This window comes from Monodelphis domestica, chromosome X, assembly GCF_027887165.1.
Source record: "Monodelphis domestica isolate mMonDom1 chromosome X, mMonDom1.pri, whole genome shotgun sequence".
Classification (NCBI taxonomy): domain Eukaryota; kingdom Metazoa; phylum Chordata; class Mammalia; order Didelphimorphia; family Didelphidae; genus Monodelphis; species Monodelphis domestica.
In genome coordinates, this window is record NC_077235.1 from 23,674,043 (window position 1) to 23,692,859 (window position 18,817).

At 37.7% G+C, this 18,817-nt stretch overlaps 1 long non-coding RNA gene across 1 annotated transcript in view; it reads right to left on the reverse strand.

Annotated features, from left to right (window-relative positions):
- LOC130456092 (uncharacterized) overlaps positions 1-18,817 on the reverse strand; it is a 37,296-nt gene that overhangs the window by 15,081 nt on the left and 3,398 nt on the right. The window lies entirely within an intron of this gene.

Below are 18,817 nucleotides of genomic sequence, written 5' to 3' on the forward strand. Positions count from 1 at the left end.
TCAGCCCTCTGTCCAACTGCCCAATGTGAGCACTTCATCCCTCCACTCTCTGGGGTAATGCAAGGGCTCACAAGTGGCTTGAAGTTGCAGTTTAGGCACATGAACTTGAAAACATTCACCAATGCTGCTATGCCATATATGATGCTAATTGCTGGGGACATAAAGACCAAATGAAACAGTCTGCTCTCAAGGAGCCTTCATTCAACTGGGACTCTACTCTTATGTGATTTATCTATATTTTTAGATTAATGCTTCAGTGAACCTGGGTTTGAATTATGACCGGTTTATGGTCTCAGGCAACTCACTCCATTTCCTTTGGCCTCCAATTCCTTACCCGTTAAATGAATGTAGTAAACCAGTGGTCTCCAGAAGTAGTTCCACACACAGTCCTATCAGTAAAATCTTTTTGCCATATACCCTTAATACATGTTTATTTACTTGTTTATAAATTATATACATATATGTTCTTATATGTTAACATTTTTGTACATTATGTAATGCACAAAACTACATATTGAAAGATGATAAGACAAAAAGTGAAATATTTGATTCTATAATCAACAGGGGGCCATTGAAGTTTATTGAGTGGGAGAGTGATGTGGTTAGTCCTTTGCTTGAGGAAAATCTCTTTGGAAGCTCTGGAGTATGTACTGGGAAGAAGAAAGCCATTAGATAGGGAGTTTAGTTAGGGGCTGGGTTCCTAAACTAAACTGAAGGCCTTGTCGATAAAAATAAGAGAGCAGATGCAAGAGATGTTTAACACTTGATTGGATATGTAGGGTGGAGGGAAGATGAGTTGAAGATGACCTCTCATTTGTGAATCTTGGTGACTGGAAAAATGATGATGCCCCACATGGTAATAGGGAAGTTTGAAAGTTTTTTTCAGGGAAAAAGAAATGATCTATAATCTGGATCACATTCATCCTTTTCTGATATGATTCACTCTGTCCAACCACAAATGAAAAGAGAATCTCTTACCAGCCACTGCCTCTGAATGCAGTTCCTAATCCCTACCACAAACTCAAGGTCTTGTGGGGGACAGGTTAGATGTAGCAGTCCCCTATCTAGGGACAAGGGAAACAGTTAGAATGCACAGAGTGGCTTAGAAGAGAGCATGCTCAGTCTTGGCTAGGAAAGCCTCTGACCCTTGATCCCAGCTTCCCCCAGGTTAGGTGGGAAAAATAGGTTTCTTTGTGTTCACCTGGCTAAGATAAACCACACCTATACCTTGTCGTTAACCAATGATAATCATCCCTATGTATTGTGTATATTTGCATATCAAAGAGATTAAGAGGGGAGCCACAGCAATCTCTGCCCTCTCTCTCTTGGATCTTAGCTCTCACTGATGTCTGTCTTTGCTCCATCTTTAATTCCTTTCCTTCTCTATCTCTCTCACCTGGGACCTGGCCTTTGGCCAGGCACCTTCTTTTCTCTATCATGTCTCCGACCTGTGTGGTATTAATTTCAGATCTTTGGATGATTGATGCCTTTGTGTCATCCTAAGATCGGAGTATTGCTGTGGCTCCATTGAAATCAATAAGGCCTGGTTTCTGACTCATTTCTGCCATCTCATATCTCTAACTTGGCTCCACCACGCCCCTCGTGGAATCCTAAAATTCTATCCTTCCTCTATCTTTCTTACCTTGTGGCTTCTGGGCCGAGAGGTCACATTATAGAAAAATTGGAGGTTTGATGGTGGAAATTTTGCCTCTGCAGCTTCCATGAATAACTCATTTGGGATTTCTGGAGGGCCCATGTCAGAATAATGATGGGTAAGTGAATGGGGTAATAGAGTTGTATTGGAGACAGGACTGATTGGCTGTCATGGGGAGGGCAGTATGCAAACCATATTGTCACATGGCTTATTGGTTGGTTACATGGTCTTTGAGGTCATGCCACAACCTTCTTATAGTCATGCCAATCCTCCTTGATGATGTTCTTATTCTGGGGACCACTGATTTCTAATAAATTGCCTTTAAGATCCTTTTCAGCTCTAAATCTACAAATCTATGGACATGATTCATTTAGCTACCATGTGCAAACTATTAGACTATACAGTTATCATTTTATGTTTTATAGAAGACAGTAGACCAGAATTTCAAATATGGACTGTCCTAGGAAATATGACTGATATGGGGGCTGTAGAGGCAACATGTGGAATGGAATAGTGTGCTCAGCATGGAGTAAGGAAGGCCAGGGTTCACATACTATTTCTGATGCTATTTGACCCCTGGAAGTTCACTGATTCATGGGCTGAGATGTACATTGATGATGTTTACCATGCTGATGAAATGATAGCTCTTTTGTGTAGCCTCTTGGTTACTGAAGGCAAAGCCCACAAATATCATTGAACCACTGTGCTAGAGGAAATCTTGAAAAGCTTTAAAAATAGCCATATTTGTGCTTTGCTATCATTATATGTCCAAAATCACAAAGTATTAGAACTGAAAGGTGAACTTTAGAAGCCACGTGGTGTACTCCCTTGAAGGTTTCTTATTATGGCATGTGACCTTGAATTACTTCAAGGATATGCAAAAATGTACCATTTATGAATGTCAAACTATCATCAGGATGATCTTGTGCAGAGTCCAGATTGAAAAGGGATCCTTTGTGACTGGTGACATCTGCCAGATATACTTGCCTATATATGAGTTTTATGGCATTTGCATCAAACGCCAAAACATTGCAGAGCCTCTTATAAGAGATAGGTAATCACATAAAGGAGTGTGGTCTAAACACCCATGTAGGAAAAACTAAGTAGAAGGAGGGAATAATTTTTTCCAGATTTCATGATACATTTTTTTTGATATCCTACAGAGCTTATCCAAAAGTTTGTGTATCTGGGACTGACAATACAGATGTACAGTGAGCTGGGCCCATATTTGAACCAGAGAAGAGCAGATTGTTTTGATTTTTGAGAAACTGAAAAGCTCTTTTGCTAACACCAAACTTCTTTTGAAAGCAAAGGTCAATCTTTTCAGTACTAACACTGGCTATGTGGCAGTAACAGGTGGGACACCTCTGCCTCTCAACAAGTATAGATTAGTATTACATAGAAAGCAACAGAGAAGCTCATGGTAGATAGGTATGATCGGACTGTACCATATAATCAAGATGGAACACTGAAGAATGGAAGTAAGGATGTCATCAAGGAATTTGAGAACAGTAAGAGGTGGGCTGGGCACATAGCAAGAGTGAGGCCTAACAGCCAACTCATCAGAGTTCACCTGTTAGTAGTACCTTCATTATCTTGATGCTGTTTAGAAAAAAGGAGAGACGTGACTAGTAGATGGGTGATTTCCTCAAGGCATACTTTTTGGAAAATAGACAAGAATAGTATATAGGATAGGCAGGAATGGATAGGTTACATTTGGATTGTGAGAAGAATTCTTGAGTTGATGAGCATTTGAGTATTGTTGAAGCAAGGGTCCACACTTTCTTATTGTATCACTGAGCCTGGCCTGATGGTTGCTTGAATTTAATGTTTCTAATTATCTGAGGGGTAACATGGTATATACTAGAGTGTGCCAGACGTAGAGACAGAAAAACCTGGTTTCAAATCTTGCCTCCATCATTTACTAGTTGTGAAGTCACAATTAAGTAATTTAATCTCCCTGAGTTTCAGTTAACTTCCTAAAACTAAATTATAGATGGGATGCAATCTATATAATGCTCTACAACCTGTGAAGTTCCATATTCTTTATGGATCCAATAGTCTGTTTTTCATAAAAAAAAATCTCTATGAGTGTAACTCAGCAGAGACCTAAAGAATTGTGAATTCCTTGACCTTTTGGATCTGAATGGTATTGTGGTTAGTTGCTATAAGGTGACACTTTGTCCATCTTTGTATGCTACAAGCAGTAACAGAAACGCTCTTGTTTATGAGTGATAGGAAGTTAAGAAAAGGCAGTCCAAAATAAGACATCTCATTAACTATACTGGCTACTGAAAAGCTGGCTCAGCATTTGTTAAAACATTCCTATTAAAAAAGAAAAGAAATTCCTAAAAGAAAACCAGTTTGCCCAATTGGACTCATGTTTTCCACTGATGCATAATGCTTCTGAGTGATAATTAGAGTGGCATCTTTCTCTAGAAGCTTACCTCTGATGGCAAATAAATTTTCCTATGCCAAGTGTTGAATTACTGGGTTTTGTGGGTATTAGATATAATTGCTTTGTAAGATAATTATGCCCTGCAGGTTTGGGGTGTGTCTTTAAATTTTTTCAAAATTTAGAGATTGGGCAGAAACTATCAATTAAACTCCATTTATTATGGCTGTAGTCGTCTATTCATTTCTTTTCAAAGTCAAAAATAAGATAACAGGGTCCATTATAAGAAAGTGACATTTAATTCATGATATATTTACATTCTTTAAGAGATGTTAAATCCTATCTATTGAAGCAGGAAGACATATGTTGGGGGAAAGATAACAAAACATAAAATTGGTCTCTACTTTCTATTCATTTCTGTATCTGATGGATCATCTTCTCCAGGTGGAACAGCTTTTTCCAAAGAGAACCCATGCTATGGCTACAAACTGCATTTTAACCTGTTATACATCCCTCAAATCTTTACTCTTGTTCCCCCCCCCCCAATTTGGAACTCTCCCCACACTCACCTCACAGGCATTTCTTGTTTCCCCCTTTTCTGCCCTTCTCAGATGATAAAAGAAGCAACACTAAATCTTTATAACTAAAAAGTATGATAAGTTAATTCAAAGTCCTGTATGGACTTTGTCCAAAAGCATTTGTCTCATTCTGCATCTGGCCCGTCACTTTTCTATCGGAGTTGGGTAACATACTTTGTCTATCCTCTGGAATTGAGATTGATCACCATGTTGATCAGTATCACTAAGTCTTTCAAAGTGGTTTGTCTTTACAGTGTTATTTTTATTACATAAATTTTTCTGGTTCTGCTTACTTGACCCTATGTACATCATTGAGACTCTGGTACTATCCCTTTCAGTGTGTCTTCTTTTTCTTAATTTTACTATCTTATTTTTCACAGTAACATATAAGAACAATTTTTCACATTTATTGTTAAATTTTTTGAATTCAAAATTATCTCCCTTCCTGTCTCCTCTACCCTTTTCCTGAGATAACAAGCAATTTGATATTGGTTTAAGGTGTGAAGTCATATAAAACATTCCATATTACTTGTGTCAACATGGAAACCTAGAGACCCCCAGTTTATTTAGTTTGAGGGTAGAAACCCCAGGTTTTGACTTTGTCACAGGAGAGTTTTCCCCCTGAGGGAAGGTTCCACTTCACCAGACAGTAGACATCCACTTCCAGTGGGAGGTAGACCCCATCTGAAGTCAAGTAGCTCTTTTGTCCCCAGAAGCCTTTCCCAGTATATCACACCCTCCTTTCGAGGACCAAACTCGGGACCTTCAGCTTGTGATACTGATGAGCTACCTACTGCGCAAAAGCTAAAGTGGGACCCCAGAAACCCTAGTGGGACCTACCCTCAGGGGGAAAACTCTACTGTGACAAGGTCAAAACCTAGGGTTTCTACCCTCAAACTAAATAAACTGGGGGTCTCTAGGTTTCCATATTGACAGTTGGAAAACTGTGAAAGATAACACAGACCAAAAAAAGCCCTAGAAAACTAAAAATAAAAAGAAAGTCTTAAAAAATGCTTTAATCTGCTTTCAGACTCCATCAGTTCTTTTTCTAGAGGTAAACAGCATTTTCCTTAAGTCATTCAGAATTATCCTGGATCATTGTATTGTTGAGAATAGCTAAGTCAGTTACTATTGATCATTGCACAATATTGCTGTTACAGTGTAGATTTTCTTGGTTCTGCTCATTTCACTTTGCATCAGTTCATGTAAGTCAAGGTTTTTCTGAGAATATCCTGCTCATCATTTCTTACAGCACAATAGTATTCCATCACAGTCATATACGCCAACTTGTTCATCTATTCCCTAATTGACAGGCATCTCCTCAATTTCCAATTCTTCACTACTACAAAAAGAACTGCTATAAATATTTTTGTACGTAGAGATCATTTTTTTAATGTCTTTGGGATACAGACCTAGTAATGGTATTTCCAGGTCAAAAGGTATGCATAGTTTTATAACCCTTTGGATGTAGTTCCAAATTACTTTCTAGAACAGTTAGATCAGTTCACAACTCTCCCCAATAATTCAGTATTATCTCAATTTTCCCACTGCCCCTCCAATATTTGTCATTTTCCTTTTCTCATGTATTACTTAATTTGATAGGCATGAGGTGGTACCTGAGAGTTGTTTTAATTTGTATTTCTCTAAACAATAGCGATTTAGATTATTTTTTATGATTATAGAGATCTTTGATTACTTTATCTGAAAACTGACTCTTCATATCCTTTGACCATTTATAAATTGGAGAATAAGTCATTCTTGTGAATTTGAATCAGTTCTCTATATATGTAAAAAATACCTTTATAAGAAACACTTGTGAAACTTTTTTTCAGTTACATTTACTAATTGTGAATTTCCTCCATTTATCCTACTCTTACTCCTTTCACCTTGTCTATCCTCAAAAATGTTTCCTTTCTCATCACTACCCCTCCCAATCCACACTCCCTTTTGTAAATTCCTTCTCTTAGTTCTTCCCCCCCCCCACTTTCCTCTATAGGATGGTAGATTCCTCCCCCAGTTTTTGACTACTACTCATCAGTAAGGGAATATCTGAACAGATTATGGTATGTGAATGTCACAGAAAACTACTGTGCTTAAAGAATGAAGAAATGCTTTTTCAAAGAAACCTCTGAAGGCTTATGTCAGTTAATGAAGCAGGTCTCAATGTCATGGGCATGGTACCCCCAGAAACTCAGGCAAACTATTATCAGGGAAATTCCTTTGCTCCCTTAGGCCTTCCAGACTCCCAACTCCAAACGCCTGACCTAGAAAATCACCCTCCTTTGATTGCCCCATTGAATTGAGAGGGACAAAGAGACACACCTCATTCATTCATCCTCCAAATCTGGAGAACCACCCCCATGCCCTCAGGTTAACCTCCTCCCCCTAACCCCTTGCTCCAGAGTCAAGTTCCCACTGCTATAGAAGAATATAAAAACCCCAGAATGGAGGCATTAAGGGGACCAACCCCTGCTCCAACTCATGCTTTCTTACTGGCCAAAAATTCAATGTTAGTAATAAATCTCTTTAATTAATTTTAAGCTAAGTTTAAGTCTTGCATTCCTGCAAAAGGTATCCTTCCCAAATCCCAGGGATACACCTCTATACCCCACAACATCAACACTACCCCTATTCACACCCCCCCAAAAAGCAAAAAACACTGGAAACTTTGGGAAGGGCTCAGCCTCTGGCTCTTTTTTGGTACAGAGGTGGAAGAGGAGGCCAAGAAGAAATGACAAAACATTGGAAACACTATGGGATTGGGGAAAGTTCTGTGTTCCTTGGGGGGTGAGGGACTGATCCTCTCCCTCTTCCTTATCTCTTCTCCCACCTGCAGTTTATGGCCTAGCCCTGCTCACACTACTCTTCTGGCCTATCAGAAAGCATACTTGCTAAGCTTTTTTTGACAGTGCCTCAGTTATTCCCTGCTTATTCTTCTTAGTTGCCTTCTTGCCTTGATCCCTCAACCTGCAAGGCCTACCTTTTCTCCCACCCTCTTCCAGTGTTCCTTGGGATTGAGGACTAATTCCAAGTTGGGAAGGAGGTTAAGGAAGGAAACCAAGAGGCCCTCTCATAGGCTGGGAACCTTTGCCCCCTGGCACTCAGGGGTCCATTGTAGCCCTATTCCATTGAGGGTGGGGCTGACCAACATAAGGTGGTTTTTTCCTCTGTAAAATATGTACAAATCTTTAAAGGGACATATATTTCCTTAGTTGCTTAAAGCACAGCCAGACTGGAAAATAGATGAATAAGTCACTCATAAGGAAAAAAGTGAGCAAAACTATGAAAAAAATTATAATGTAGCTTCGAAGGGGTAAAAATAATTTTGAAAGACTTAAGAATTCTCATCAGTGCACTGATAACCATGATTCCAAAGGACTCATGATGAAGAATACAAGCCACTTCATGAGAGAGAGGTAGAAAACTAGTATGTACCTTTGAGAAACATTTTTAATGAAACCTATATTCTAATGGTTTTGCCTGGCTACACTTATATGGCACCAGTTTTTTGTGTTTCTTTGTCTTCCTCTGAGGTTGGGAGATGAGAGAAAGAAAATATTAACACTTGATAATTTTTTAAATTATAAAATTAAATATATTTACTATATATATATATACATAATGCAAATAAATTTTAAGAGACAAAAAGAAACATGAAGATTGAGAAAAGGGCATCAGATCTAAAAATTAAAAGAAATCAGAGAAAGCAGTTTTAGTTAGTAAGACTAGATTAGAATAGGGTGAAAAGTATGTGAGAGGAAAGGAAGTAAGGGAAAGTCAAACTTTTTATAGGACTATGATAGGGAAGATATTAGATGACAAGATGAAACACTAAGAAGATTATAGGACCAAGTAAGAGTTTTTAAAATATGAAGTACTTAAGTAGGTTTGTAGGCACCCCTAGATAGAGATGGAAAATAAAGCAATAGCATCACTACTGGTTTTTCCAAGGGTGAGTTTGCTTTTTGCCTTCATGTATCATTTGAGGTCTCAAAGTTCCTGGAATAAAAGGAATCTTGTAGAATTTCTTACTTAATAATCCCATAAGAAAGTTTAAGGAGTAGTCTTGAGCAAAGTGACACTGGCTTTACATATAGTAATTATCATTCCAAAGTAGCAGTAATCTTGACTAACAGAGTTTCATTAATTTTCTAGTTAATTCAGGCTAGATACAGTCAAGCATCTAAATTTCTAGGTATTCTTCCAAACTGAAATTGTAGTCCTCTGAGTTTCTTTCGTCATTAATTAGACTGTTACCTCATTGAAAGGAAATTTGCAATATAATTTAAACAAATTATTTTTCAATCAATTAAAATCTACCTTCCCTTACCTCACGTCTCACATTGAGAAAGAAAAACTAAACAGCTGTTATATGTATAGTCAGGGATAGTCAAGCAAAACAAATTTACATATTTTCCATATTCCCCCAAATATATGTCTCAGTATCCACTATGAATCCATAATCTATTTGGAGATGAGTAGCATGTTTCATTAATATTTATGAGTATTTCAAAGTCTTTCAAAATTGTTTGTCTATAATATTTCTCCTATCATATAAATTGTTCAGCCGGTTCTGCTAATTTTATTATTTCTTTTTTCCTTTATTTACTTAGAATATTTTTCCATTGTTCAATGATTCATGATTTTTCCCATTCCTCTTCCCTCATTCCTCCCAGATCTGACAAGCAGTTCAATTTGGTTATACATGTATCACTCTTCAAAACCTATTTCCATGTTATTCATATATCAAAACCCTAATCATATCACCATCAAACTACGTGATCAATAATATTATTTTCTTCTGCGTTTCTGCCCCCAACAGTTCTTTCTCTGGATGTGGGTAGCGATCTTTCTCATAAGTCCCTCAGAATTGTCCTGGGTCATTGCATTGCTGCTAGTAGAGAAGATCATTACATTCGATTATACCATAGTGTATCAGTCTCTGTGCACAATGTTCTCCTGGTTCTGCTCCTTTCACTCTGCTTCAATTCCTGGAGGTAGTTCCAGTTCACTATTCCATTGAGTACAATAGTATTCCATCACCAACATATACCACAATTTGTTCATCCATTCCCCAATCAATGGACACCCCTTCATTTTCCAAGTTTTTGCCACCATAAAGAGGGTGGCAATGTTATTACCTTCCCTATCTCTTTTAATTAGATCAATTTCTATTTTAGCTTTGTTTGGTCTCATGATTGCTATTCCTGCTTTTTGTTTTACTTTAGATGATGCGTAATAAATTCTGTTCTAGCCTTTTACCTTGAATCTCTGTTTTTTAACTTGCCTCAAACTTGTTTATTGTAGACAATGTATAGTAGGATTCTGGTTTTTAATCCACTCTGCCATCTGCTTACATTTTATGGTTGAGTAAATTCCATTCACAATCAGCATTATGATTACTGTGCATTGCTTTCCATCTTATTTTCCCCTTTAAATACTGCTCTATTCCCTTTCACTCTGTTCCTCCTCACCAGCATTTTGCTTTTTTGTTGTTCCCCCTACTTCTCCTTCCATTCAATTACTAATCCCTTCCCTTGTCTTATTCCCCTTTTACTTCTCTGTAGGGTGATAGAATTCTATACCCCACTGAATATACTTGTTTTCCCTCTCTGAGTCAGTTATGATGAGAATAAAGTTTGAGCATTGCCTGTCACTACCCTTATCCTCCTCTCTCTGTAATTATTTTTCATGCTTCATTATGTTGTTAATCTGCTCTATCTCTTTTTTAACCTGTTCTATCTCTTCTTTCCCTTTTATCTCAGTGCAACCCTCTCTTTCACCCCTTGATTTTTTATATATCATTCATATGCATACATTTCATACATACATATCATTTCATATCATTATATTGATATATACATATTATCTTATATTATCATATTTATCCTATCATCATCATCAGCTTACTTCCCCACCCTCTTTCTGGGTAAATTCCTTCTATCTTTTCTGCCTCTAAGAGTAATTTTGAGAAAAAAGAGAATCTTCTTTTCATGTAGACATATAAATATTTTGACCTTGATGACTCCCTTAAATTTTTTCTTTCTAATTTACCTTTTAGGATTTCTCTTGTGTCTCACGTTTGGACTTCAAATTTTTTGTTTAGGTCTGACTTATTCCTCAGGAATAATTAGAAATCTTCTATATTATTGAATTCCATTTCCCCCCTGAAAGAATATACTCAGTTTTGCTGGGTTGTAAACCCAAATCTTTTGCCTTCCTGATTATCATATTTCATGCTTTTCAATCCTTTAATGTCAAAGCTGCTAGGTCCTGGATTATCCTGATTATAGCTCCATGGTATTTGAATAATTTCTTTCTGATTGTTCATTTCACTTTTTATCATTTCATACAGTTCTTCCCCAGTTTCTCTGAAACTCTCCCCTTAATTTTTTATAGCATTATAGTATTTTATCACATTCATAGACTATAATTTATCTATTCATTCCTCAATTCTTGGGTTCTTCCTCAGTTTCTAATTTTTTGCCACCACAAAAAATGTTAAGAGACTCATATAACACACACACATATACTTAAAGTTTTGCCTTTTAAAATATCGTGCAAAAGCATAGATGTCAGAGTAGCAGGAAGTACACCTGAATTTTCACCTACAACCTCTCTGTAGAGATCTAGAAAATATACCAGACTGAGTTCTGATCAGGAAATCCAGGAAAAATTTTTAGTCATTTTACAAGCCTAAGTCAAAAAGAGAGAAAAATGGAGAAGTCTGTAGTCATTGGGGATGAAGACTATTAAGGAACTTCTACAGAAAGCGTTTTAACACAGGGAATGAAAGAAAGCAGAAGCTATGCACAAAGGCAAAAATGGGTCCTGGAGGGTGAAGCTAGGTGGCTCTGTGGATTAAGAGCCAGTTCTAGAGAGATGGGAGGTCCTGGGTTCAAATATGGTGTCACGCAGTTACTTCCTAGCTGTATGACCCTGGGAAAGTCACTTAGCCCTCACTGCCTAGCCCTTACCACACTTCTACCTTGGAACCAATACTTAGTGTTGATTCTTAGAAGATAAGGGTTAAACATAGGTCCTGGACCCACAAAGAGGTGCCTGACCTTGTGTAGAGGGGAGGATCAGTTGTCAACTTCAAACTCTTTTTCTCATTATTCAGTAATGGGTCACAGATCCAATGTAGACTGAGGTGAGAATCTGTACCTTAGAGGTGTTACAAAGATGAAAAAATGACACAATTTCTGCTCTGATGGAACTGACAATAACTATATTAATGGGGAGGAGGTGGTAAGAAACAAATATGTTATAGAGTATGATAAGTGCAAGGGAAATGTTAATTAAAACAAAGTGCTTGAGAATGTATTTGATGATAGAGCAGCCATTTTCTGGTTGGGGTGGGAGGGGATGAGGGAACCTTTGGTGGGCTAGCACTAAGGTGAACCTTAACAGAAAAGAATAACTTTAGTAGAACAAGATAGGATAAAGTGCTTTCCAGGCATGGGTTTGGTCACATTTCTCCCCAGGTAGGAGAAGGCAGAACAAAAGTAGATAATGTCTTAGTTATGGTCCAATATGATTGGTACTTAAGAGTACATGACAGGGAATAATGTGAAGTAAGGTTGGAAAGGTATTTTGAAACTAGATGTAGAGGGTTTTAAATGGTAAGATAAGCAATTTATATTTTATCCTAGATATAATAAGCTAACAGACATATTTTGAATAGGGGAATTACATATGTGAAGTGTCAAAATTATGCTGATACCTCTTTGAAGGATGGAAGAGAGAAGAGAGCCTTTCAGCAGGTAAAATAGTTAAGAAGCCAACAAAATATCCTCACATTGTGAAATGTTTTTATTTCATTAGTAGCAATAATATGAACAAAACTACATTCCAGAGCAAGTTAATTAAAAGAGGAAACTCTAAATAAGTGCTGCATTAAAACAACATTAAGGAATAAAACATTCCATGTGATTCAAGGGGAATTAAGTACTCAATTTCCTCTGGAGATAATGGTAATTCCTAATCCATTTCACTTTGTATCAGGCCCCTACGTATTGGAGACAAGCCCATAAAAATCCTAACATGCCACTAACTCAAATGTATTTTTCATTTGGAAACACAACTCTGAATTTTCTAGACTGCTCTAAAGGGAGCAAGAAGTCACAGAACCCAATGATTTGAGACTTGGGCCTCTTAGAGATCAATTTACTGCCATTTTTACTGATTTAGTCATCTACTGATCCCAGCATTCATCTTTCCATACTTACTCCCCTACTCACATTGCACACCAGTATCCCTCTCTCTTTGGGGTTCAGCAAAACCAATGTATAGTGTGGATATAGTATTAGAAATAGATTCTGGAAAACCTTGGTTTGAATATTATCTCTGGCTCATTAACGATGAGATTCTCGCCAATTCACTTAACTTCTCTGGACCTCAGTTACCTCATCTGTAAAAATGAGCATCATAATAATTCCTGTAGCTTTTAACTCTCTCTGCTTTCTGGAAACAGAGAGTAGTTAAAGGAGCACTGGTTTGGGAGCCAAGAGCTAGTTCTTATTTCTACTTGGTTACTTGCTTCTCTTTATCTTGATTATTGTCAAATTTACAACTTACAGAAAGCCCTACCTTAAGTAGTTAATATGCTGTCAGGTTGTTAGATCTTTGAGTTCAATCAAATGAAATTAAAATTTTGATAGAAACAAATGTAAAGTTTTACACTTGAATACCAAAAATTAACCTGAGAAATACAAGATTAAGGAATCGTAATAATATATGTGTTCATCTAAAAAATTATCAGAAGTTTTCATGAACTACACATTTTATATGTGTGCAATGTCACAGCCTAAAAAGCTTCCAAATCTTTTCATCTGAAGCCACACTTAAGCAAGGAGGAAGAATAACCAGGACTAGGGACATAATATTCATTCTCTATCTTCAACAGGCACTTATTAAAGTCATCCACAGAAAGCACTGAGCTAAGCAATGGAGATACAAGGACACAAAATAAAACAGTCCCTATACTTAGGGAGTTCAAATTTCATAAAGTGAGGAAACACTTGCTTCATTTAAGAGGTGACCCTTGAAGGAAGTCAAATAGTCTACAAGGTAGAAGTGAAGAGGGAACATGCAAGAAATCCTGTCAAAAGGCCCAGAGAAATCACAAGGAATAGTCAGTATGGGAAATAGCAAGTTGGTTAATTTGAATGAAGCATGGAGTGGATGCAATAAACCTAGAAAGGTAGACTACAGAGTTAGATGGCAAAGAAGACCATTCCTTCACTTCAACCAAAGAATTATAATGAGCCATTGGACCACTGCCAACACTTAGAGTTTATTTCCTCATTTTAGAGCGAAGGGAAAGTAAGAGAGGAAAAGAGTGGTAATCCTAGGATGATGTTGGCAAAGTTGTGGCACATGTACAGAGCCAGCACTCTGTACTGTACCATTCACCCTCTTCCCAGCCTCAAGGACATTTTTGCATGCCCCACCCTTCTGTCCAGCCACCCAAAGCAAGCACTTTCTCCCTTGACTCTCTCCAGTAATCCAGGGGCTCACAGACAGTTTGAATTTGTCCTCTAGGCACTCGAACTTGGAAAATATTTGCCAATGTGGGACATGGATATACAATGAATGTCATTGGGTCCTGTATATTTACCACCTTTTGGCCATGTGAAGAAGAACTGTGCTACAAAAAGAAAAAAAGAAAACAAACATTTTAGGTCTCTTATTCTTCCTGAAGAGTGTTGATTTGGTATAGGCATTGTGTAATCTGAAAATTAATTTCTACTCTTTCCCTTTGACTTTGTGTTGGGAAGTAACCCCTGGGCCTCCATATGCTCTGTTAGCCAAGCAAAAGTTTGGGCAGATCCTATTGAGCTAGAAATTTGCAACAGAGTGCAAGCCCAGTGGAAGACTTCATACACTATATGCTTGATGTTCCAAAGATCAGCTTAGTTAGCTTTGGAGGGGCTCATCACCAGTTTAGTCACAAGGTGATGAATTTTTCAACTGTTGATTTCAAAATACCATACTGAACAGCTGATCTGGTGGAATCATTGTGATATATCTTGGTACCATGAATACCCACAGCAATGAAATCCCACATCCTTGAAATATGAAAGATATATTTTAAAGAATAAAGCATGGAGCCATTACCCAATTGATAAATGGCCAAAGATATGCATAGAAAGTTTTCAGAAAAGAAATCAGTTATCAGTAGTCACAAAAAATATTCTAAATTATTGTTGATTAGAGAAATACAAGTTAAAACAGCTCTGAAGTGCCACTTCATACCTATCAGGATGACAAATGATAGAGGGGATGAGGGAAAAATTAGGGACACTAACATACTGATGTTGGAATTGTGATCTGGTTCCATCATTCTGGAGAACAATTTGGAACTATGCCCAAAGAGCTATAAAACAATGCATATACCCTTTGACTCAGCAATACCACTACTAGATCTGTATCCCAAAGAGATCATAGAAAAGGAAAAAAGATACATTAGTACAAAAATATTTATAACATCTTTTTGTGGTGGCAAAGAATTGAAAATTGGGGATGCCCATTGTCAACGTGGAATATAGAAGTACCCAAATGTGTAGCTTAGAGGGATTTGGTGATCCCCAGTTTATTTAGCTTGGAGGTAGAAACCCCAGGTTTGACCTGGTTACATGAGAGTTCCTCCCTGAGGGAAAGTCCTACTTCACTGGTCTTAGACTATTCATAGACTTTAAGATGTTAAGTATCTCTTTGGTCCCAATGGTCCCTCCCTCTAAGGCCAAAGTCCTTTACCAAGGTGGCCCAGCCCTTGACTTGGTCTTTCCTTTTTTGTCTATTAGTCCATTAGTCCCACTAGCTTAATTGGTGGGGTCTGAGACTCTTAATCTCAGGGTTGTGGGTTCAAGCCCCATGTTGTGTGGGAAGTGTCCCATCTAGCCTGGTCAGATTTCCCAGGGGTCAGTGTTGCATTGGAATCCCTTTCCCTTGATCATTTCCCCCCTCCTCAATGAAATTTCTTCTTTTGATAAGACCCTCCTGACATGGGACCCTAGGTTTACCTTGCACCCCCAAATTATAGAAGAGTTTCAGGCCAAACTGTAAGCAGGAAAATTCCTTTGCTTCCTTGTATTCTTGCTAAGGCTAAGGAAAGGGTGAACTTCAAAGGCTAATGATAAGAAAGACCCTAGAGAGAATCATGCCCCTTGGATTCTCCCCCAGGTTTCAAATGAACACAGAGATATACCTCCAGGCTATGCTTTGATACCTTCTGGTTGTATCTAAGACATCTATCTGTCCCCTAAACAATAAAGGTCACCCTCTATGTCTTCAGAACCTAAAACACTGCTCTGACCCTAGTCAGATGATCACCCCCTACCCACACACTGCGTGAGTTCACACCTTCCTCAAGTCGCATATGCTGTAAAGAGTATAAAAACCTTAGAGTTTATCCCTTGGGGAGGCAGTTTTGTATCTATGCTGTCCTCCCAGCCAATTCAACATGATTTCTAAATAAGTTTATCATTTTATTTCTAAGCTTAGTTATGGAGTCTTGTATTCTTGCAAAGGGTACTCATCCTAAACCCAGGGGATTCACCTCAAGTCCCCCACAACACTCCCACCCTCATAGATGCCAATTACCCCCACAATCTCTACTTTCCCCTTTCCTAGTCTCTTAGTGGTAGTGGTTGGTCGAAGGAATTATCTTTGCAGAAACAACCCATCATAAAGTCCTCATCTTCTATTGTAAAATATCTTCTCCACAGGAAATCTTCTAGAACTAAATCCAGATTTCTCCCTGATTTTTTTCTGTTTTAATCTCTCCTTTTACACATGCACATTCTTCTATAGGTTCTTTATCTGAGAAATTTACAGGAGTTGTTCTCCCTTCAGACTGGATTTATTTGTGTTCTTCCTCTCTACTCTTTATATGTGCTCCAATTCTGCACATTGATTGTCCCATAAGCAAGTAGTTATGTGATATTTCAAACTTTCACCATCACTTATATTTAAATTACACTCTCAACTTTGACTCCTTATGTACTTTTAGAAAGAAATTTCCTTATGATACTTCTGTTGTTTTTCTTGTTGAGGCTGGGATTTTTAACCCCATAGGTGTCTTTTCTTTTTACTTTTTGTTTCTTTTTCCCCCCTGGGGTAATTATTTTGTTATGTATAGTGTCTTTAGTTGCTCTATTTGTTTACCTTTCTTGTGTTTCTGTTCTGGGATATTTGCAAAGCAAATAATCTGCACATCTGGTTTTCTTTGTAAGCTTGATTCAAATTCCTCTTTTACAAATACTACTGTTTTTCATGGACAATTGCATTCAAGTTTGAAAGATATGTCACTTGGTTTCATTTTGAACTCCTTTGCAGTTTGTAACACATTGTTCTATGGGTTCCAGAGTTACAGAATAATCTGGTATTATTCAAATTTACTTTCCTTTACATTTGAATGTCTGTCTCCTACTCATTTAGAGAATTCATTGTTTGTCTTTGAAATTGTTTAATTTAACCACTATGTGTCTTGAAGTTTGCCATTTAGTTTTTTGTTTTCTTTTGTTTCCTGAAATCCATTATCTGGACTTTATCTGGGAATTCTTTTAATTGGTACTTAATTTTGTGTTCAGAAATTCTGAACAGTTTTATTTCTTGCATTTGGTGGTCAAGTTTTTTGACTTTTCATGTTCTTCTGGGAGACCTATAATCCTTAAATTGTTTCTATGCATCTTGTTTTGAAGATCAATAAAATTTATTTTTATGTTTTTAATGCTTTTTTCCCTTTTCTTCCAGATTGTCCTTAACTTACATTTCCAATCACCTCTTCTCTCAATGGTAACTTGCTACTATAGATTTAGGTTTTTCTGCTTTGCCAAATATTTCTGCTATGTAGGCCAGACTCTAATAATTGTTATTTCTTTTCTCTTAAACTACCTGGGAACATTCCACTGTGATTCCATGCTAACTTGGGAATCCACAGCATCTTCTACTTTATCAGATGATGATTCATTTTCTTTTTTCTTGCAACATTTATTCAGAAGCAATTGGCTCATTTAGTTTATTTGGAGACCTTGTAATGTTTTATTATTAACATCTCTTATACTCAGGGTTTAAAAATAAGTTTTCTTCGAGGGGATGCCCATCAATTGGGGAATGGCTGAACAAACTGTGGTATATGTTGGTGATGGAATACTATTGTGCTCAAAGGAATAATAAAGTGGAGGAGTTCCATGGAGACTGGAACAACCTCCAGGAAGTGATGCAGAGCGAGAGGAGCAGAACCAGGAGAACATTGTACACAGAGACTAATACACTGTGGTATAATCGAACGTAATGGACTTCTCCATTAGGGGCGGTGTAATGTCCCTGAACAACTTTCAGGGATCCAGGAGAAAAAAAACACCATTCATAAGCAAAGGATAAACTATGGGAGTGGAAACACCGAGAAAAAGCAACTGCCTGAATACAGAGGTTGAGGGGACATGACAGAGGATAGACTTTAAATGAACACTCTAATGCAAATACTATCAACAAAGCAATGGGTTCAAATCAAGAAAACATCTAATGCCCAGTGGACTTACGCGTCGGCTATGGGGGGTGGGGGGGAGGAAAAGAAAATGATCTATGTCTTTAACGAATAATGCTTGGAAATGATCAAATAAAATATATTTAAAAAAAAATAAGTTTTCTTCCTCCTGAGGTCTTTGAGAATGTTAGTTATTTTTCCGTCATATTCCACTATCACACACTTTTTGACTCTTTTCTCTGATGTTAGGTCCTTTGAGGGCTGACCTTCAAGGCTATCTCAGCCTCCTCCCACACTGGAGAATTTACTTTTTTCCAACCATAGTCTCTGCCTCTAGTACCTTCTGAAGAAATAGAACCGACCAAAACTGAATGCTCTTCCCCATTCTTTTAGTCCTCATTCAGCACCAAATATTTACTCCATTTCCCTCCATTCCTTAATTCTCCAGCTGAGCACAGCTGTAGCCTTGTGTGCCCATCTTAGCCAGAACACATTTCTGTTTTCTTGTACCAACCCTTTCTCCACTTTGAAGTATTGCTTGTTGCTATGCAGTTGTGCAGTAAGAGCAGGGGACTGTGCCAACAGAAACAGCCACAGCAACATGGATCCCAGAGCATAAGTTAATGGGTCAGTCTCATTATATATCTCTGTTAAAATATGGATTGGTTGGGTTGACTAGTCTCTATCTGGCTTGACCT